This window comes from Molothrus aeneus, chromosome 5, assembly GCF_037042795.1.
Source record: "Molothrus aeneus isolate 106 chromosome 5, BPBGC_Maene_1.0, whole genome shotgun sequence".
Taxonomy (NCBI): domain Eukaryota; kingdom Metazoa; phylum Chordata; class Aves; order Passeriformes; family Icteridae; genus Molothrus; species Molothrus aeneus.
This window is the reverse complement of record NC_089650.1, coordinates 38,151,058-38,174,729: the sequence shown is the minus strand read 5'-3', so window position 1 is coordinate 38,174,729 and position 23,672 is coordinate 38,151,058.

Sequence of the window (23,672 nt, the reverse complement as noted above, 5' to 3'; positions counted from 1 at the left end):
TCAAATTCAGTATAGGACCTTTTTTGTCGTTTTGATTCGCTTTCTTTTTTCCAATTATGTAACAGGGTGATGTTTGGTGTAAGGGTAGAAAGTTTTCCAAGGGTACAGGGACCTCCCTGGAGTCGGGAGGGGATCCCAGCCCATACTCTGTCACCACAGATGAGAAACATTCCCTTGGGTAATACTTTGGGATGGAGAGAGGACACAGAAATCACACGAGCCGTGTAATTGCACCAATCGTGAGAGTTATAGGCTTTGTTAATTGGTGATATCTCTTTTCGATATGTGTTTTTGTTCTGGTCAATTTCTGGCCAATTGTTTTTTGGACGTCTAAAGTAAAATTTGACGCAGTATGTGGCCTTGGAGGACCCCAACAGATCTAATTCTTGGGGTTCCTCTCGAGCATCTGGCAGAATTTTTGTCCACTCGTCCCAAGTATCAACCACATTGGGTCTCTTACCTGTGGTGCGGAGAATCTCTGAGTTATAGACAGGCCAGTCATCTGCTACAAAGGGAATTCCTACTAGACATGTGGAAAGTGGGTTATCAATGCTTCCCATGGACAAGCACATGTTGTCCTGTTTTAATGTTTTTGCTAAGGTTACCCAAACATTATGGCTAGGCTGTGGGCTAATCCAGCCGAAGGCACACGGTACGGTGAAGAACATCCAGGCAGCAATGAGGACAGCAGCAATGGAGATATTTTTCATCTTTGGGCAGGAATAGGGCTTCTGATAGGGAATATAAGCAGAATTTGTTATCTTTATGATGAGAGGGTTTTCTGCCTTGTTCTTTTCTTGTTCCCCTCCTCCCCCCCTTTTTCTTTTAATTTCTAAGCTACACTATGGGAGGAGGAGTGGGTAGAGGGTTAAGGGGTTTTAAAAGATTAGGGAGGGGGAATAACAGTGTTTCCTTTTTTTTTTTTTTTCTTTTTTCTTTCTTTAAATACAAAAAAAACCAGTGTAACAACATATAGTTCAGAGAACACTTTTGTGTTAAGGCTATCTATGGTCTGATGCAGCAGACTGTTGTTTAGCTTTTCAGTTTTGTCTGCTGTCTTGTAATGGGGTGGTCTGTTCTTGTGTTTGTGGGTATTCGGCGACGTCTTCGTCTCCAGGCAGAGCTGGTTTGGTTTTGAGGTGGTCTTGTGTTTGCCTCAGGAGCGTTCTTGTCCCCGTTTGCAGGAGTAGTGTTCTCAGTGCCTAGGTATGGCTTTATGTTTTTTCCGGGGTACCACCTCGGACCGGATGGTAGTAGCACGCACGCATATCCTCTACCCCAGGTAATCAACTGGTGAGGCCCAGAAATTTGGTGTGTTTCAGGGTCCTTCACGAGCACAGGTGGTTTCTCAGTGAGCTTTGCTTGGGTGGTATTTGCAAAGTGGCGAAGTATTGGTGGGTCAGGCTCTGATGCTGTACAGTTCAGGAAGTTGATGACGTAGAGAGCCTTGCAAAGTCTTTCCACTGGAGATGTGATTCTGATGTCTCTGTTCTGTTGATCAAGGACTCTTTTGAGGGTTTGATGTGTCCTTTCCACGATGGATTGTCCCGTGGGGTTTACAGGTATGCCGGTCTTGTGTGCTATTCCCCATTCACTGAAGAACTCCTTTAACTTGCGGGAAGTGTAGGCTGGTCCATTATCTGTTTTAATCTCTTTTGGTACACCCAGGGCGGCAAAAGCGAGGAGAAAGTGTTTTATTGTGTGCATGGTATTTTCTCCTGCATGTGATGATGCAAATACTGCTCCTGAAAACGTGTCGACCGATACATGCACGTATTTTGATCTTCCAAAAGGTGCGAAGTGAGTTACATCTGTCTGCCACAGCTGGCAGCTATTCAGACCTCGGGGATTGACTCCCGTCCCCATAGATGGTATCTGATAGTTCTGACAGTTCGGACACGTAGCCACGATAGCCTTTGCCTGATCCTTTGAGAGCTTAAACATTCTCATAAGGGCAGGTATATTTTGATGAAAAAACGCGTGTGACAACTTTGCCTGGGCAAAGATGTTAGGAACATTAGCAGTTTCTGCTGCCATTGCTAATGCATCCGCTTTTCTGTTGCCTTCTGCAACAAAACCTGGGAGGTCTGTGTGTGACCTCACATGCATTATATGGTAAGGTTGCTTTCTGTGGGAGATTAGGTATATTAATTTAGAGAGCAGTTGGTACAACTTTGGATTAGAGACCTCTTTGAGAAGAGCATGTTCTGCTCTCATCGCTATCCCAGCGACATAAGCTGAATCTGTAACCAGATTGAAAGGCTCGTTTTCAAACTTTTCAAAGGCTCTGACAACAGCTGCTAATTCTGCGATCTGTGGAGATCCCTCCACTATTTGTATGTCAGAGTGCCAATCTTGTGTTTGGGGGTCTCTCCATGTAACCACCGACTTGTGGGAAGACCCTGAGCCATCTGTAAAGAGTGTTAGAGCCTTGAGAGGTTTTCTACTTTGGATTTGTTTTGGAATCAAATGGAAGGTTACATCAGGGTTAAAGAGTTTGTGTTTTGGGATCTTAACTGAAATTTGGCCCGTGTAGCTATCCAGGGCAAACTGGAGGCTTTCATTGGTCTGGATCAAATCCTCAAAGTCTGTAAGAGTTATTGGTAAGTATATGCATTCGAACTCACAACCTGAAAGAGATCGAAGGCGAGTCCTTGCCTTTTTTATTAAATGTGCTATGACCTCCTGGTAGGTGGTGAGTGTCTTTGTGGGCTGGCTATTTGTAAAGATCCATTCCAGTATCAACAAAGGGTCTCGAAGCTGTGAGTCCCATTGGAATATCAGTCCATGGAATCGAGGTGCTTTTCCCAGGATGATGAACTTGAAAGGCAGACTGGGCTTGAAGCGATGGGCTTTGCATGAAGACAGGGCTTCCTGGACTTTAGTGATGGCACCTCTGGCTTCTTCTGTGAGAGTGCAGGGAGAGTCCAGGTCCTTAGGTCCGCGAAGAAGGTTGAACAAGGGAGCAAGGTCCTCTGTTGTAATTCCTAGCAGTGGACGTACCCAGTTGATGGATCCACACAGGCTGTGTAAGTCCCTGAGGGTTTTTGGGTCGTCATTTATGGTGAGCTGCTGAGGTACGATGGTCCTTTCCCGGATCTGGACTCCAAGGTAAGTCCATGGCTTGGTGTACTGGATTTTATCCTCACGAATCTCCATTCCTGCCTTTTCTATGGTTTCAATAGTCTTTTTAACTGTATTGTCCAAGTAAGCTTTGTCTGAAGCACACACCAGGATGTCATCCATGTAGTGATGGATGATAGCATCGGGGAATGATTTCCGAATGGGAGACAGGATGTGAGCCACATACCACTGGCAAATAGTGGGGCTGTTTTTTAGTCCTTGAGGAAGATAACGCCAATGATATCTTTTGAGCGGGGCCTCCTTGTTAAGAGAGGGAACGGAAAAAGCAAACCGTGGAGCATCCTCAGGGTGCAGAGGAATGCTGAAGAAACAGTCCTTAATGTCTATGATAGCAAGTGTCCAGTCTCTAGGCAGCATCGATGAGGAGGGCAGGCCAGGCTGGAGGGGGCCCATGTCCTCGATGGCCTCGTTGATTCTGCGAAGGTCGTGAAGAAGCCTCCACCTGTTTGTCCCAGGCTTTGGTAGAACGAAGACTGGAGAGTTCCAAGGGCTGTTGGACTCCACTATGTGGCCTTTTGCGAGCTGTTCTTCCACGAGGGTGTTTAGGGCGCGCAGTTTGGCTTTATTGAGGGGCCACTGTTCAATCCAGAGTGGCTTGTGACTTTTCCAGGTGAGACGAGGTGTTTCTGGCAGCGCGCTTACTTCAGTGACCCCAATTAGAAATCCTGAGTGGGAATATGTAGGGAAGCTCCCCACTGGGATAGAACGTCTCTGTCCCAAAGGGTGATGGGGGCCCTTACCACAAATGGACGAATGGTTGCCAGCTTGCCTTCAGGCCCTTCCACAAGGATGTTGTTCTTGCTTCTCATGGACACTGTGGCTCCACCAATCCCTGAAATCATGCCTGCAACAGGTTGTAGATCCCAGTGTGCTGGCCATTCTGAGCGGGCGATGATGGTCACATCCGCACCGGTGTCCAGCATCCCTGGCAGGTGGGTCTTCTCGCCTTTGCAGGTGAGGCCGCACTCGATAGTAGGCTTGGATGGTCCCACAACTTGTGCCCACATAGCTGTAGGGTTGAGAGGAATCTGTTCCCTGTGATCCTTTGGGAGTAAAAAGGCTTGTGCTATTGGAGTTCCCTTTGAAAGAAAAAATGGTGAGTCTATGCAGTATACCTGGATGAGAATCTCTTGTCCTGGCTGCACTGTCAGCACTTCTGGAACAACGAAGATCTCCTTTGGGCTATTAAGAGAGTCACCTATAATTAAAATGTGCGAAGGACCACCTTTTGGCCCATATTTGCCTGTGGGAACACGGTGAACATTCTCATTATTAAAGTCAATGGACAAAGCAGTTACCAGTTGACGGCGGGTTCCCATCTGGGTTGCCCCGTGGGTTGGATCCTCTTCTTGTGGTCCGGAACATCCTGGGCTGGTGCGGGGTTGGGTCTGGGTGGCCTTTGATTTGTTGTCAGCGCCCGGGGCTCGACCGGGCGGCGCAAGAAGTTTCCCGAATGCTGCTGGTAGCACTGCTGATTCTGGGGTCTTTGGTAATTGTTACGGTGGTATCGGGGGTGTGATCTCTCTGGGCAGTCCTTTATATAATGTCCAAGATCCCCACAGTGATAGCATTTAGCTTGGTCTTTAGAAGCTATTACTGCATATGCACCAGAAACTCCTTCAGCAATACCTTTAGCAACTGCTTGGGCCACTGTATTTTCCGTGGACGTGTGACGTGTACAGCATTCCAGCATTTGCTCTATGGTGGGGTCTGTATCCATAGGTAGAGACCTCAAAATGGCTTTGCATTTTTCATTAGAGTTACACAAGGCAAGTTTACATAAGAGTTCCTTCTTTGCCTCTGTGCTCTCGATCTGTTTCTCCAAAGCATCTCTAAGTCTGTCCACAAATTTGATAAAACTTTCATCTGTCCCTTGTTTAATAGCAGAAAAATGCATTGTTGGCATTGACTCATCATGCACGAGAAGTAAAGAGGTTTTTGCTGCAAGAGCGATGTCCTGCAGTGCCTCTTTATTCAAGGTTTCCAATTGGTCTGCTGGTTTCTGTAAGTCACCTTCACCAGCTAGTTGGGCTACTGTAAAATTCGTCTTATTAGCATCTGCAGAATATGAATCTGATAACGTTTTTAAATGTCTTTTCCAATGCCTGTCCCATAACAAATATTCTGCTGGGGACAGGAGGCAGTGTGAAATATTTTTTACATCGTGGGGAAGTAAGACATGTGCTGAGAACATGGCTTCTAAGAAATTTCTAAAGATATGTGAGCTTCGCCCATGTTCTTTGGCTATATTTCTTAATTGCACTAGTTCCTTATTGGAGTTAGCTTTCCACGTCTTTATAGCGGACTCGCCACCATTCCGTCCTTGCTTATATTCTACTGGGAAAGCATTAATCTTCTGTGCCAGCTCCCAGTCTCCAGCCTTTGTCGCTTCTACTTTAATACGAGCCCATGGATCCGTGTGGATCGTATCAGAATCAGATTCACTGCAAGAGCTCTGGTCCTCTGAGGAGGACTGAGGGAGGGTTGCTATCCGTGACTTGCGCTTTTTTAGTTTAGAAGCGTTTTTCAAAGGTTTCAATGGCTGAGGGGGGAGACATGGCATGACCTGGCTGGGGGGAGGTGCCACTGGAGCTGGGATAGCAGCACAGCACGCACAGGACTGGGTGGGGGGGACAGCACCGTGGGAAGTGTCTGGGATTCCGTTCGGGTGGCCTTGAGGGTGGGCGAGGGGTCGGGGCGACGCGTGGTGGGGGCAGGGGGGCTGGGCGGGGTGGGGGTGCGGGAATGAGGGGAGGCAGGCTGTGGTACCGGTCCGGGATGCTGCGGTTACGGGGTGGGTGTGGCTCGGGGAGCCGTCGGGAGGGGCCGGGCCGGTCGGAGCCAGGACGAGGGGAGCGGGGGCGGGCGCGGCGGCGAGAGGGACGGTGGGGGACATCAGCGCGGGGGTGGGGGGATACGCAGCAGAGGGGGGAAGAGCCGACGCAGGGGTGGAGGGGGCGGCAGAGGCAGGAAAAGGGACCCCCGGGACCGGAAGCAAGGAGGAAGCCGAGCCAGGGGTAGGGGGGATGTGTGGAGTTACAGATAAGATAGGATTCGCGGAGTTGGGCAGCGCAGGTCCCGCAAGGGTGGAGGATGTGGGGGGGGGAACTGGGGTGGGCAGCGTAACCTCTGCTTTAGGAGTAACGGAGGCGAGAGGGACTTTAGAAATGAAGGGGTGGTGTGAGATATGCAAGTGACATTCCTCTGAGTCCTTATCGATCTTGTTACTATTTGAAGAGGAAGTATCTGTTAAGCCCTGCAAGATTTTTTCTCTGTTAAATCTTTCAACGGTTTTAGTTATTATATGAAATAAAGGCAAATAGTTAGTTACAGAGAAATCCTGGTTTGTTTGGGAGATATATATTGTGTTCCCGATCATATCCCAAAACGAATTTTCAATGACTGCTTTCTTATCAGTATCAGGGTATTGCGAAATAATCCAAGTTACAAATTTTTTAAGATTAGTTTTTGAGAGCTTGCCTTTAGAAAAGGAGAAGTTGTTAGCAGATAAGATTTCTAAAATAGTTGAATATATCTCTCTCTCGGTTTTACTTAGTTTTAAAGTACTAAAAATTTTACCCATGTTAATGGTTAGCCCTTCCAGCAGAAAAAACGTGAAAAAAAAAGAAAAAAAAACGAAAAAAGTTTTAGAGCCCCAAAGTTATGCACGCAATATTAGCTAATACTTACAGTTCCTGGGGTCCAAGATCTGTGGAAGGGGTCTGCTGCGTCAGTTCTCCTCGGAACTTTCTGTCGTTCAGATGTAAGTTTTGAGTGTCGAACTGACCCTCCTGGGGAAAGGATTTTCTAAAACGAAAAGTCCCTTCACAGAAGGAGCGGCTTCCCGAACAGGCAATCACAGAAAACCCCAGGGGGGCTTCGTTGCTCAACCGACGGATATCGCCTCTGGGGGGGGGTCCGAATCCGAAGTCGTTGGGCTGCCACTTTAATAAAGCCTCTTATTTGGCCTTATCATAATGCAGAGCACTAGGGCTCAGGAGCTCAGTCCCTGGGTAGGGACCGGGTGCCCGAAGCTAGCTCGCTCATGCCAAGGCCGCAGGGCTACCATCTAACAAGCATGGTGATTATCAGCTCTATAGTGATTGCAAGCTCTCAGGATTTCAGCTTTGCTTGCTAGGTAGTGGTGCCCTGGGCTTGAGGCTGCAGCAGACGGAGAGAGAGGAGAAGGAGAAGGCGCAGGCTGTTCCACGAAGATGGCTTTATTTGGGGAGGTCCGTGAAGGGTCTCTGCTCTTCTTCTTTCTCAACTAATGGGGTACAGTATGCTTCTTTTATAGGGTTGGAAAGGATCCAAGCTTGACCAATGGGTAAGGGGTTAACCTGACATTGCCTTATAGGGTTACAGAGGTAGGTTAAGGGGTGGAGGACAAGAAAACAGGAATTTTCTTTTGCTGTTTCAGCATTCCTATTGTTCATATCCTCCATGGTGCTTTTCCTAAATCTATGGGGTTTACTACAGTTTTTGGGTTGGTTTTTTTTTTTTTCAGAAAGTCATAGCACTCCAAATCTTTCCAGTAGTAGGGTAAAGGAAAGCTTAGCCACAGTAGTGACCAGCCAGCACAAGTCAGAAACAGTGATAACATCTCCAGGGGATTGTACCATCTTGTGAAAGTGGATACAGCCACACACATGGAGTTACAGGATGGATATTGTCATATTAGCAAAATGTCAGCCATCTGCTCCTGGCTCTTCAGTCCTTGTGGCAGCCTAAGTGCCAGAGCTGGGGAGCCTGGCTTAGAAGAGCAGCAGTTTGAGGGGGACTTCCTCTCAGGGCTTTCTGGGAGACCTTTGACAGGTGCAGTGCTCACTGCTCCTATAAAAGAGCTATACATCCATCCCTTTAGATACACCATGAAGTTCTTTTTGATGCAAGAACAGTTTGCTTTTAATATTTATACTTTTAAATATTACTTACTTTAATTTAAAGACTTAAATAACACAATAACCACATTCCTCAATGTCCCTTTAGACCAGAGATTTCTTCTTTTAAATTGAAAAAAAGCATGTAGTTTTTAAATTCTCCCTTTAGCCCCTTCTTTGCAAAGCATCCTTAAATTCCCTAATAAATCACCTGCTGTTGCAAAAGCTCCAGACACTGACTGTGGCTCAATTGTTCCTGTTCTCATTCTGGATTTTTTTTTCTTCCCTTGCTTAATGGAGGATGGAAGACTTAATTATTTGAATTTAATTTTATATTCAAGCCTGATAAAATTTTATCACTGTCACAGGAGCTCCAGCTAATGTTTAAAGGACTCCTTATAGCCTTATTATGTGCTGAATTTTAAAATACATCTATATTTGCACACATCCATCTCCTTTGAAAAATAGGAATGCTGCAAGCCTTCCTGCTCACAGTTTATTCACTGTTACAAAAATTAGTGGTTTGGCATGTCGATTTATATTTTCTCTTTAGAATGAGAAATATAAAAATCCAAGATTGTGGTCTGAAACTATGTCATAAGACCATCTGCTATTTGATAGCAATTCATTAATGCTTGGTCTCATACTTCCTTAGCTACTGCTTTTCTGGCTCAGAACCCATTCCCAGCTACATGACAAGTGACTTCTAGTTCCAGTACATCTTCCTCTTTCAAACAGAGTAAGATCACTTGGAGAAACATCATTCTTTCAACTACGAACACTCCTGCTTGATTAAAAAGATGGAAATGTTAGGCATCATAACAGGCTTCCTGTCACTTTTGAGTTTTGTCTCCTTTAGCCTGAAATCCAGCTCTATTTTTGACCTCTGCTGTATATCCACTGCCACTACCAGCTCTGGATTTTTGGCAGCCCTTATTCACACTTAATGACGGTACAATGATCTTCTCCTCATCTGCTGTGATAACTGCTTTATGGAATCCAGGAAAAGTTCCTCATCATTGAATTTTTCACTGGATTCCTTTGCTGCATTTAATGTTCTATTTCTCCTGGACTGAATGACAAAATGTCTGTGCAGCACTCACCTTTAGCTGCTTTATTCAAATCTTGGAGTGTAGCTCCATTATATTCATTTTCCTACCCTGCAGAATCAGGAGGGCTCTTTCTTTCAGAATTTTGTCACTCTATTCCTCTCCATTCCTGCTGTGCCTTTTCTCTATATTCTCTGATCAGTGGATACATAGTCTATGACTCAATGATTACCTTACACCATTTCCTGGCACTTTATTTTCATATATATTAGAAATAATTTTTTGTAAGAAAACAATTGAAGGAATAAAGAGAAGGATCAGACAAGCTGGCACTGTTGGACAACATTTGAGCTCCAACAGATTTCAAAATAAAATGTACTGCTGTGAAATTTTGTGACAATATTATAATTATTGACAAAGCCATGTTAGTCTTTACTAAAGCACAAGATGATTCTGAGAAATGACCTCTCTCTGTTTTGTATTCACCAGCAGAGTTTGCTGAGTACGTTGCTCCTGAGGAGCGTCACGCATCGGCAGGAGCTGCATGGAGAGCACAGTGAGGCACCCACACCTCTCAAGCACACCTGATCAGAGCTCCCCTGCGCCAATGGCGCTGCCAACATTGATGAGAATTTGTAAGACACGACAAAACCAGATTTTAGGAAATACATACACTTAAATATTCAAACTTTGCATACAAAAAGATTGCAGCAAATATACAGTAGGTCTGTATTTATTAGACATACGGTCTAATGAATGAATTGACATATGAGGTTTTTGTATTGTTATTTTAAAGAGTTAAGACGACAATTGCTACATATCCACATAGTATTCATTAATGGAATATATCTTTTCATTAATTTGTTTAGGAAAAATGAATATTATTCATCATCTAAATATTCTATAGCTAAAATTAGATGGTAAATTTTTAAAAGCTATACTTTTACTTTGGGCAGTTAGTTGTGACTACCTAGAAGTAAAAGGCAAAATTCATTACACTGGTTATATAAATCAGATTTATAAATTCTGAACATCTTAATATTCACATTTTTCCCAGAGTTTTTAATGCCTAATATCATAAGTATCTGAAAAATTACTTTTTGCATATGTAGATGGTAAGGTCCGTTCCCCAAGGATCTAAAACTGAATTATTCAGTGCTCTCTGACAACACTCAAGACAAATTAAATAAAATCAAAATGAATCCCGATGACTTTCCCCTTATATTCACACTTTAAAATAATAAGCCCTGACAAAAAGGGCATTATCATCTCATATGGCCCAATTAGGGAAACTAAAGGCTTGAGGCTGTATTATTTGCTATGGCAATTTCATAATGAACTGTATTGGAATGATCTGCCAGAAGTCTGGCTATATTCCCAGCCTTAAAATTTATGCACAGAGGTTTGTAGCCTAAGAAGAAAAAAGGACTTCATTGGGGAAAAAAAAAAAGGTGTTTAGTTGATAGCAAAATTGTGGAGGTGAGTCGTCACATTTAGCACACAGAATAATAGGACACACAATGTGCCCTATTTTCTTACAAGTTTAGTGACAGATGTGGTATGAGGAAGCCCAGACTTTTCCAAGGTGACAGCTAGCCAGTAATCACCTGGGATTAAACTAGAAATATTTTTGGTTTACCCATTTCTGTTCTGATGCTATTTATAATCCTTTTTAAAAATCTTTATCTGTACTAGAACTTTATCCAATTCAATACTTATAAAAAAATTCAATTTTTACATGGGATAAGTACAAGGGAACTGTTTAGTGTTTCAAATCTTGTCTATAGAAAGATATCTGTTACTGGCATTAATTGATCAAAACAGAGTACTACAAGGCCTTGTCAACAACACACTTGTGTTCATAACACTTAATCATATACTTGGATGTCAAGTCTTTTGATTGGTCTAATGTTTTCTAAATATTTATCAGTAGAAATCATAAGGTAAGAGACACATATAACTTTCTCTTTTTATGGTTTAGACAATTTGAGTGATACAGCCAACTGTTGGTCATTTTTTGAAATATTTTTTCCACACCTTTTAATCATAGAAGAAAAAGATATGAACATTTTCTCATGTCACTCTATTCACATATTTAACCATTTGCAGCAAAGTGCAAATATAACTTTAGTTTTAGAGAATTTGCAATGAAGAAGTGAATCCACCCTGGCACTATAAAACCCTGTCACATAAATATCAGACATTCTCATAATATAGTGTGTAACAAATGAATGCTAAAAATCAGACAGAAAACCAGAAACAATTAAATGCACATGGTGATGGTTTAGATATTAACTTAAAAGGGTAAAAAAAAATGTTGCCTTTAATAATTATTCTTTTTTTTCTTACATGCTTATATCTTAAAACCTTCATCTTGGTGAATGCTGACAGCAAATTCTATTATTTGTCACTCATCCTGATACAGCATCTTCATGACTTTAAGTGTCATATAAAATCATAAGTACACTTTCCTCCTCAGAGTCTCCAACATAGAAAGGCAAAACAAAGATGAAGGGTGAAAATAAAGGATGCATCACAAAATAACACAAAATTCTCTCCATTTCATCTCTAACATGTATGATTACAGAGGCTATCATTTTTCCAGAGCTCTAAGTTAAATTTCTATGGATTTGCAGCAAACTAACTGTCAGTATGGAATTAAACTAACTTGTCAGTATGGGACTATATTGTCAGTATGAAACTAAAGTTTCTTAACTCAAAACTGCTATGTGCAATAAGAAACCCAGTAGGTTAATACAAAATTTGCATTCTGTGATTTGAGATTTGTGTTTTGTGTTTTGCCTTTGCTAAAATTCTAAAAAGGAGAGACCAGTCACAAATTTCTCTTGATAGAATCAATTTATAGCATTTTATATCTCATACCATAGCTTCAAAAATGAGAGCAGTAAAAGACAGCTGTTTAAGGAAATGTAGCAATCTGATATGAAGAAACAATTAAAAGAAACATTTAATTAGTTTGTGTTAAAATATTTAATTCAATCAAATTAAAATAGTATTATAAAGTTAGAGTTTATAAATAAAGTTTCTCTTTTACTTTTTCTTAAGCAACAATGGTAAATGTTCTAAATGCATGAATTTAGAAGCTGAGGACTCAAGCTACTCAAGGACAGCTCAATGTTGATAAAAAGATATATATGCCTGATGGCATTTTTTAGTTTTTCAGAACATATATTACAGGAAAAAAATACTTCCTAATGCTTATAGAAATCAGAAAAACTAATTTACAGATTTTTCCTTAGATTATCTGAATCACTGTGAAGACAAAAAATAGAAATCATGTGTAATTTCTCCTTCACTATTATGCCTTAACAGCTTAATTCACCATTAGTTTTATACAGAGTTTTTTGACAATTAACTGTAGCACTAAGAGTAATGCTACTAATAGCACTAACAGAAATGGCAACCTTCTAGTCCTGTTTACATACTAAGATTTTAACTGTTTGTACTTTATATACACAATGTCAGATGACTCTTGTGCTTTAAATCTACATGTGCTATGCAGTCCCATGTCAGTTGTTCTGTAGGGAAACAGATCTTCTCCAGGTGGATCATACTTAATATGTAAATAATATTACAAACACACCTTCTGTACATATTTAAGAATTCATTGTGTTTTAGAATGCACTTCTGTTATGCTGCCCTAACTTGGCATTGGGCTGGGAGAATATCATGAGATAATCCCTCCACCCACCATGCAACACTGGCTTACCCCTCATTAAACCTCATTCTCTAGAGTCAAACCTCATGCCTTGAAAAATAGATACACCTTGCCAAGCTTTGCCTTTCCTTAATAAGTTATTTGCATACAAAATCAGAGCAGTAAACTCTGAATTTGGCCACTGTTACTGAACATGGCAAACAAGGAAATAAATTGATGGGTGAACACCTGTCAGAGTTGATACATTTAAAAAATGTATGGCCAAAATCTACATAAGACATCCTAAACACCCTAAAGATCCCAAAAAACAGAAGACAGAGTAAGTAGAGAAGGCTGCTTGGAATACTAATTTAATGAAAAAAAAAATTAAAATTACTTTAAAATAATCATCTCACAGATTGCCTGTAGCTGTCTCCATCATCTTATGAGATCCATAAAGGGCAACCTTTGTTTAATAGCAACATCTGACATTTATTGCTATGCCTCAGATAGACAGTGTCCCTTTCAATTTATGAAGTCATAAGAGCACCATATCTCTTTTTGGGAAAACAATGTATGGTAACTGGGTTTGTTTTTCAAATATCAAAACAATGTTTAAGCCACATCCAAGTAGCTACACAGCAACTGTCACACAGGATTTTTATGTAATAAAAATACTTTTTGGTATAACATATCTGAATTTGACAAGAACAAAGTACTCTCTTCAAAATAAATCCAAATGATAGAAGAATGTAATCAAAGTTTTCATAAAGGCAAAAACTCAATTACTGTATTGATTCTACTGGTGCTTTTTAAAGCCAGTTGTATCTAAGATATGGAACTCCAGATGGACTCATCAGAAAGTTCTTTATATGGGTTTCTATCAGAGAATTTTTTCAAAGCAATATTTCATCATGTGTTTCAATACGATTTTGAAAGTTCCATGCATTCAAAAGTTATATGGAGGCTTACAGCTGCCTTAAAAGTCATAGGATTTTATCAAATAGTAACTTTTCCATTCGATTTCTGCGTTCTTAGGGTTTATTGAAATATTGTTTTCAATATTTCCAGGAAGGAATATTTTCTCCAAATTAATCTATATTTTAAGATGTCTAAATAGTCTTTCTTACATTAAATTATTAAGAACTGGCAATACTGAATGGATAGTAGCACCTGTTGAACCCACAGCAGGGCATTAAGCTTGCACAGAAATGTTAGCAGACCTGGTCTTGATCCTGCCATAATTGTCACAGAGGAGGAATGTTAGGGAGTCCTAAATGTAAATGTGATCACAGAAAGCCCCACCCTGCATATCACACTAAGTGCTCTTCAGCAGCAGTCCTTGCTCTGCACAGCTTCTGCCTTCAGGCACCCCTGCTGCTACAGGCACGGAAGAGGCTCCTGGGAACCTCACCCTTCTCAGCAAGTTACTCTACATTATGTTAATAAGTTTATTTAATTTTATGAAATAGGGATTGTTTTACATTATCTCTTTCACAGCACCATCCATTTCCCAGCCCACACTTTAGTTGATTGTGTAAGTTTAAGCTTACCTCCTTGATAACATTGTACTAGGAATGTGAAGTGTCAAGTATTCCAGCTGGTCCTGTAATGAGGTCTTGAAGATGAAATCACTGTGAATAAATACAAAGTGCTTTTTCCATTTAGTTTTCTTTCTCCAGAATTCAGAAAGAAACTGAAATTAGAATGAATCATTTTTCAGCAACAATTTCAAATTGTGCAATGTCTCATGCCAAAACAATTTTGGGGTGATGTTCATCAGCTTCAGCAAGATCAGCACTGTAATGGGAACATTGCCTTTAGATAACCTTGACTTTGCTGTGAGCAGAGAGGGCACCAATCTTTACCCATTCAAGCCTGATAGACACCATCACTGTTTTTTCTTCTTTAAGCAATGCACAGAGATGAGTACAGCATGAAGTGGCTCTGGGAGTTGGGAGATTACTGCATACAAAAAATGCAAAAATTCACATGGGCACAGACAGACAGGCAGGCACCAAACCACAATAGGACTGTGGTATTTGGGTTCACTTCTGTGTATACTTCATATCAAGTATCTGTATGCATTTTTGACTAATGTTTTATTCTAATCTAGGTGTTGTAAATCAATCATAAAACTAGGTGAAGATAGAATGCTACATTTTAAACAGAACTAATTTAGGAATGTAACTTTATCTTAGTGATTAACTCCCAAAATACAGGTTCAAGAACAGAAAATATCACCTCATTTTATCTGATATTAATAAATATAGAGAATGTTTTCATGTTTTTCACTCCCTAGGAGTTGAAGGCCTCAGAATACACTTAGTATACTTATCACTTCTGCAGATCACATTTATGGATATAAGCAGCATAGCTGTTTATCTTCTGATTTTTTCCAAATTCACCATAATTCTTTCTGGCATATATATGCCAATATTACCAGACTGAACAACCAGCTGTCTCAAAACTCCTTTAGGAAATCTCTATGATATCTCTACACCTGTTCATTGTCACACTGGTTACACACAACATCCTTCATACATGGGACAGACTGCACAAGCACGCCTCAGTGATTTGCTTTTGTTTGCTGTTAATCTCATGTTTCATACCTTCCATTTGGTTCCATATCTCCTCCTACCTCCTCATGCCCTTAACCAACCAATGATTTGAATGAGGCCAAATGTATTTCTGGGAAACATCTTTCAAATTTTCTCATACTTTCTGCCTTCTCTTTCTTTCAGCTTCTTTCAGCCTCAGACATATTGCCTTGGAATACAACTTTCTAAAATACCCTGATATCTTTGTTATTCATCCTTAGCATGGCATTCATGACTGCAAAAATATCCACTCTTTGTATCAGATATAAAAATGGATAACAATTCAAATTAAAAAGGGCTGCTGTCAAGCTTTGGTAGGATTCACAGTATATTTACACTGTTATAGCCTGAATCACTTAAAAGCATATGAACCAGAGGTTTTGCTTATTTTTTTTTCTTCTTTTCAGTTTTTTTTTATCCAGATGCTAACCTGAAGACAGAGGGAAAAGCCTATGATATGAACATGTGTTGTAACAGGCAACAGTCTGAAAATGCTAATCTTATACTGTGTGACTGCAACGTCATAAGCAATGAGACAAGATGAAAAAACTAAAAAAAAAGACCAATAAACTATATATTAAATTTACATTTAATGTATTGATTAGTATTTAGCATTTCAGTTAAAATTTTAAAAAAGCATCAGCAGAAGAGTGGATCCAAAACATTACCCTCTTGCCTGCCTAACATGCACACTTGTACACACCAGAGTCCCGGCCAGTCTGGGTGCTGGATTCCAGGCATGTGATTTTTTAAGAAAGAAACAGCTCTGTCATTATAGAGCGTTTCCTTCTCTTCTTCCTTGAAAAGGTCAGTAATGACAGGTCGTCCTCCAATTGCATAGTCTATTTCCCCTCTTGACCTTTTCAGAGGCAGAATCCATGCAAAACTTCTGAAATACCATGTAAGTTTGAAGAAAGGGTTAGAATAGGTTTGGAAGAAAGTGTTGGTTATCAGAGTCTTTCAAGTGAAACATCATTGTGAGACAAAGGCTATTATAAAAACCTTTTCAGTGAAGCTTATCTTTTTTAATCCACAGTGGGTTCCTTTTAAACATTTAAGTCAAATTCTCAATATGTGTAAATCATCACAGAAACAGAAGCAAGAGTTATTTCAAATTTCCTTTTTTTTATATCTAATTGTTTTGTATAAATCCACATTTTCAACACTGTTTTCAAATGAATGTTAATGAAAGGAGAGGAAGCAATATCACCTCAACAGGAAGGAAATGGCATAATCAGCATACAATTTAACTTTTACACAAGCAGTGTTAATGATAGAGTAGAAAATAAAAAGTATAAATGAAATCTAGGAGGGGAGTTCTGAAGTAACTCTAAACTTTGTCCAAAGGCAGGCAGTCATCCTGAGAATATTTACAAATAAATAAAAAGGTCAGAAGTATGAAGAGAGAACTTACTGTTTGCCCTATTTCTAAGGTATTCCTCAGTAGAGAAGCCAGAAAAGGATAGATTCAGGTGAAAATGAAAGATATAAAGATGTAATGTAAGGTTGTTACATAGACACAGAGAACCCAACCTGTATTATTATGCACATCACATGGCTTGTAAAGGCAAATATTCTTTTTTTTCCCTCATGTACACAAGGAAAGAACAAGGAGCCCTGATTTCCTGCTTAACTTCTGCCCTTTTTATTAATTACAGAGTGATTTTTTTTTCTGGGTGGCAGGGGTGGAGAGAAATATTCCTAGTTTGTAAAGGGATAATAGAATTTAAATCAGGTTCAGTGGAGAATATCACCCTCTGCTCAATAATGTCACCTATTTTGGCAAAGGCATCTAGCTATTAACATCCCAGACAAGATGTCATTTGTCTGATGGACTTACTTCTTTTTTTAATAAACTGGAAGATACATGTTTGGCTAACAATATACAGATGAACTTTATAAAAATATAATTCAAATTAGTGTCATTGAATTAGGAAAAAAAATTCTAATTTAACTGGCAGTGGATGCAGCAGATCTAAATGTCAGCAACTGTTCAGAGCAACATGATCAGTGCATCAAAACTGCATATAAAATGATTTAAATATGCATGCAAACCTAGTGAGATTGTAGACACTCCTAAATGCAAGGTAGGAATGAGGAAGGCATTGATAAAAAGCTGCAATGCATTTTTTAAAAATTTCATATTCCCCAAAAATAAAACAAAGAAAGGAAATAATGAGAACATTTAGACAGGCAGATGTAAAGTAAATAATTATTTTGTTTCTTCATCCCCAATTAAGGTATAAAGGAAACATGAACTCATTATTCATTTAGAACGTTTACCTCATGCTGCCAAAAGCTTCCTATTTTCACCACTGACAACATTTATTTAATTGACACATAGGCCTATAACTTGTAAAAATCTTCAACTCATGTCTCAGAAGACTTCTGGCACAGGAGCTAGGGGGACTCTTTGACAGAACTATAAACCAGCTCAGCAGGGGGAAAGGGACAAAAACCAGGCTCACCAGTGATGATCAAGGTGACACTGTGCCAAAACTTGAGGTAACAAGTGCTAACAGGATCCCTCAATATACTTCAGGAGGTGGTGGCTAGAAAGTACCACATCTGAAATGTTTTTACCTTAATGCAAACCACATGAGGAAAGAAAAAGACGAGATTGAGGCTTTGGTCAAGTCCCAGAGATCTGACATCAGTGGTATAAATGAAACCTGGTGGGATGATGACCTGTGACTGGAGTGCCCTGATGGATGGTTATATTCTCTCCAGGAGGTTAGGGAGGGGAGAAGAGAGGGAGAGGTGGCATTGTGAGTAATAGAGGGATGTATGGGGCTCACAGAATGCATGGAGCTCACAGCTGACCATGGCACAGTTGAGAGACTCTGGATGAAGAATCAAGGGACAAACAAATAATGCTGATATCATCATCAGGGAATCTGCTATAGACCTCCTAGCCAGGATAATGACACTGATGAATGATTCTTTGAGGGATTAAGGGATGCTTCCCAGTCAACTGCCCTTGTTCTTACTGTAGACCTGCCAGAAAAATTAACTGAGGGCATCATACAGCTGGTACAACCCAGGACAGAAGATTCCTAAGAAACCTGGATAACTTTATGGAACAAGTCCTAAGGGAGCTCACTTGGAAAGATTCCCACTTTGATCTACTTATCAACAGAGGGATTTCATGAGAGAAATGGAGACTGGTGTTTGTCTTGACCCCAGTGACCACAAAGCAATCAAGTTTAAAATCTCTGTTAGCCAGAAGAAGAGTGCCAGCAAAAAACCTCATCTCTGGACATGAGGAGAGCAGACTTCAATCTTCTCAGGGAATCAGTGAGTGAGTGAGGTCCTCTGGGAAAATGTTTTGCATGTGCTGGGGTCCAGCAATGCTGGTCACTACTTAAACATCACCTCCCAAGGGCACAGAAGCAGGCAATTCCCAAATATCAGAAGCCACACAGGCGAGGCAGAAGGCCAACTTGGATGAGCAGGATTCTTCTCTTGGAAAAAGGAAAAAGAGAAAGGTGTATGTTCAGTGAAATCAAAGTCAGGTGACATGGGAAGAATACAGAGATGCTGCTTGCCACTGTAGGGACAAAGCTCGTGCAGCCAAGGCTCAACTGGAGTTGAAGCTGGCCAGAATTGTAAAAAGAGTTTTTCCAAATATATTAATGGCAATGGGCTGTTGGGCTGTTACAGAGGCCACCTGCCCTCTGTAGAATGAGAATGGTCACCTCATAAGCAGAACTGTCATTCTCTCACTGAGAACTGATCTGTTCTCAGCTCCATAATAGGAGAGTTGTCTCTTCATAAGGTATCCCTGGGTGAGTCTGAGACTCTTAGTTTAACTTGAATCTATTTCTTCATATTGACAAAAAAAAGACCACTCTATTATAAATTTCAGGTGCCTACATCCAGGTAAGTAACTCCCATTGTAATTAATCTTGTTCCTGTTTGAAATGGGCCAAATACCCAGATCAGACAAGCTCCTGTCTCTTACCTTTCTGGAGGGGGACTCACATGAGCAGTGAGTGGTCTGAGTTTGGTCCCTCAGAGAGTGATCTCAAGGATCAAATCCAAGACAATACACTACTTTTCAGCAGAAAAAAGGTTTGTCAGGCTGTTTGAATTCTATATTATATGGATATTAAAAAGCCTTCTACATTACAGAGACCTCACAACTTTTTGAAACAATATGTTTATCCTTCTTTTTAGTACAAAGGAAATACAAAGCAACTTCTATTTATTTTTGTGTGGTTGTTTTTCATTATTCATAGTTTGCATCATAGAGCTTGATAGTCTGAATATAAATAAGAAGTAAAATCACCAGATATGTACCAACACTTATCATATGAAAGTTTATTGCATACATTTATAACCTTCCAATTGTCTCTTCTAAGGAGACAATGCATACTGACTCAGATTATACTCATTTTTATTCTATAAATTTCCAAAGTATTTTATGTAATTCTTTTTGCAATACAATACTTATATATATATTTTTCATTGTTTAGGAACGGTCTTCCCTAATTTAGTGCTCCCACCAAAACTACACTAGCACTTGCTTCCCCCTCCCATCCCAGTAGGAAGCACAAAAGGCAAAGATCACAGGTTGAGACGAGAACAATTTACTGGAAACAGCAAAGAAATAAGAAAATGAACAGCAGTAGCAACAATAGTCATAAAAAAAAAAGTATACAAAGTAAGGCTGGTTTACATGCAAAATGCTCACCAATCCTGGTACAATAAAAAACATTAACGGACCCTCTGCCTTCCAAGCATTCCCCTGACCAGAAAAAGATCACCCTTTTTTGTCAGGAGTCCTTTTTCCCCACCCCAGTGATGACATAAAATGGTATTGAATATCACAATGTCTTGGCCATGACCCCTCCCCCAAACTTGGCCAGAACCGCACATTGATACAACACTAGTTTATTATATAATTTAATAATTTTACTGCACTGAGATTTCTGCATTTATTCTACTATTGATAGCTACATAGTAATTCTCCGCATGTCATTTATTCAGCTTTGTGACAGATGAGGAAGTAAGGGTATATAGGGATAAATGGCAATACTGAGGGAAATCTGAAAGTGAGAAATTTATCTTACATAGATCTCTCAACCATGGTTAAATATTCAGAACCTCTGCCAGTTTCTCTGTATCATGAGTCCTATACAGCTCAAAAATTTACCTCGTATGCTCCAATAATAAATATTTTTGTTTTTCTTTTCAACATTGATGACATTTTGTGCTACAGGAAAAGGTTTGTTGAGAAAAAATAGTGTAACTGTTTGTATAGCAAACAACAACAAAAAAGCTTTCCCTTCAATTAGCAACTAGAATTTTTAGTTTGCTTTCCTGGCTTTACAGTCCCTGATATGTTTAGTTTTATCTGTTAGTGGCAACTGTGCTATGCTTGTAATCAGGCAGGACTCAGAATCACTTGGGTGATAGAGAGAAAATATGATAACCCTAGAGGCAGTGTCAGTGCTGCCACAGCATAGTGCTCTCCCTTTCTGAAGGGAAACAAAACATTGCTCCATAGATGCAGAGGGTACTGCAGTGGGACTCTGCATCTGTCAGTATTCACTTCTCATTTCATGCTAGAATTAGTTTAGAAAGAAAATAACAAGGCATAAGGCAAGACAGCTAATTTTACTAGCCTGTGCTAGGTCTTATTTTCTTTTTTGGTTGTTTGTTTGATAAAACACTAATACTTAGATTCCACAGTGTCTCAGAGAAGACATAGAGGTTATAAGGAATGGGCTATTCCAAAAAGTAGTTTAATATTTAAACATTAGTTACAGTTTAAGTCCCATCTCATGGAATAGATTTGAAATTTTTTCATAAAATTTCAAATAAATAGATATCATCAGAAAAATGTCACAGAATACTTGCTTTCTGAGATGACAATTAATCCCCCCCCCCAAAAAAAGACATTTTCTGACACTTTCATATTTTATTAAAATAGGTACCACATAGGAAGAAAATATTCTCAATTAATACAATAAGTAGAATACTGTCTTCCCTGTGCAATCAAAGCATGTGGAAAATGCTCATTTGACACATCATTTTATTTTGAATGAAATTATTTGCTATTAGAAATATTAGGCAGAAGATTAGGACATTTTATAGTGGCTATCAGTCCTTGTCAATTTTACATGGCAGGGTGAATGAAGGGATAAAATCTTCCAGGCATATCAGCATTGTGGAAAATGTTTGCAAAAATTTGACCTCCTGTAACAGTCAGAAAATTAAAGTTTGCTATTGCTCTATGCATATAGTCACACATAGTCATTGTTTACAGCTCTCTCTTGTTTTCACTATTTCAAAAACTAATTTATATTTAAGTGACATGCTCTTTCCACTTCCTCGTAGACACAAAAAACACTAAAGAAAACCTACAAGAGCCAGAAAGGCAAACTTACTGAGTGACCCTTCAGTCTGAAAGCTGGATTTGTTTCCAAATCACAGTTCCAAAAGAAAAACCAAGTTGATAAAGGCTAACCCTCTTCTGTGTCCCAGAACTCTTTATTTCTGATGCATGGAGAAAAAGAGACCTTCACAGATTGTCTTAGATTCCTGCCCAGGAGAGGCAGATAGTGTCTCAGAGAAGCAGTAAACACTTGAAAATTTCCTTTGCCAGGGGCTGCCAAAGATTCCAAAGGGGAGCCCATACCCTGTGCCAGGTGGTGGGGCTGCCTGGTGGCTCCCAGATGGCTGTCCTACAACTTGAGGGGAGCTGGGGAGGGATAAGTTTACTCTGGAGTGGCCCAACATTCCCATGACCCAGTACTATCTACCAATGCCCAGATGCCAGAGAATCCCAGAGGATCTTCATTCCTTCGATACCTACCAAATCCATTCTGTCACTCCCCTCACCAGCTGGGCAGTATAGAAAAAATGTAAGGAAAGGCTGGTTGGTCAGGATAAAGACAGGGAGAGATTCCTTATCAATTACCATCAAAGGAAAAACACACTTAGCTTGGGGAAGTTAGTTTATTTTGTTAATAATCAAATCAGAACAGGATAATTAGAAATAAACCTCAATCTTAAAACACAATCCCCCCCACTTCTCTGTTGTTCCTGGGCTCAACTTCACAGAAGCAAATTGTTAAAAAAACATGTAAGAATTACTCAAAACTAACCCTTTTCCTCTCTTTTTCTTCCTTTCTTCCTCTCTTTCTCTCACATTTTTACTCTTTCTCTCCTCTCCCTCTCTCCCTTTCTTTTTTTTTCTCCTTCCTTTCAGTCTTTCCATCTGTCCTTCTATCTCCACTTCCAGAAAATGGAGATTGCACCAGAGGATTCAGGAATCTAGCACAGGGGTACAAGGAAAAAAAATCAAGTTATGGTAACTTTCTCTCTCCCTCTTACAAATTATACATTATAATTTGGTTTTACATCAGAGGGCCAGATAATATGTGATTGGCTTACATATGATTTTACAAAAGCAATAGTATAAGATAAACACAAACAATACAAATGTCAGCATTTCTATAACCTAGATAGTGATAGATGAAATAAATCAACATAACATTCTTTTATATGTTCAGCATGGGAGAAATTTTCTTCCCAATTGAGATGTTTGTGACTGACAGTGTAAAATGTTTTGAGCCATCATTTAATAAAAATACATATGAAATTCAGAAGAGGTATGGCTTCAGAAAGCTCAGTTATCTGGGTTCTTTTTAATGAAAGGTACAACACTAACTGTCTTTGGCTCAAACCTAGCACAAATATATAGGCAGAACTAGAATTACCATGTAAGGAAAATGTGATTTAACAGTGAAAAGAGTAGATTAAAGGACACTTCAGTTCTCACAGGAGAGAGGAAAATGATAACCTGAGGAAAGACTGGAGTTTACTCTGGGAGATCTATAGTATGTCAGTTTATCACTGTAAATCAAGAGAGACTGGAGGGTGGTTTTGTGTAAAAATAACTATTTGCTATTGAAACTTGAGAAAGGAACTGGAATGCCAGTAAAACTATTGATTTATGTTCTGCAGCCTTCACACTACTAAAAAGATGACTTTTTTCATAGAGAAAATACTAAACTTCTCTTTTAAAGCCATGGAAAAGGAAGGGGTGTGCTCTTTGATTCATCTTGGCAGATAGGTATCTATCCCCAAGCTCCCATTCTACCCAGTCAACTTGGCAGAGTTTCTTCTGCTCAAGAGGCCTTTAAAGACAGTTAAGGAACTTGGCAAAGCACATGGAGATGAAGTGCATAGAGACCAAGAATAATAGAGTGGACAAGACTCCTAACATAATTTCATTGACTTTATATAGATTCCCTCTAAAAGTAATTATAGAGTGACCTTTGGCAGTCTCGTGCTAAGTAGCAGGTACCAAGCTTGTAAAATCATAAGA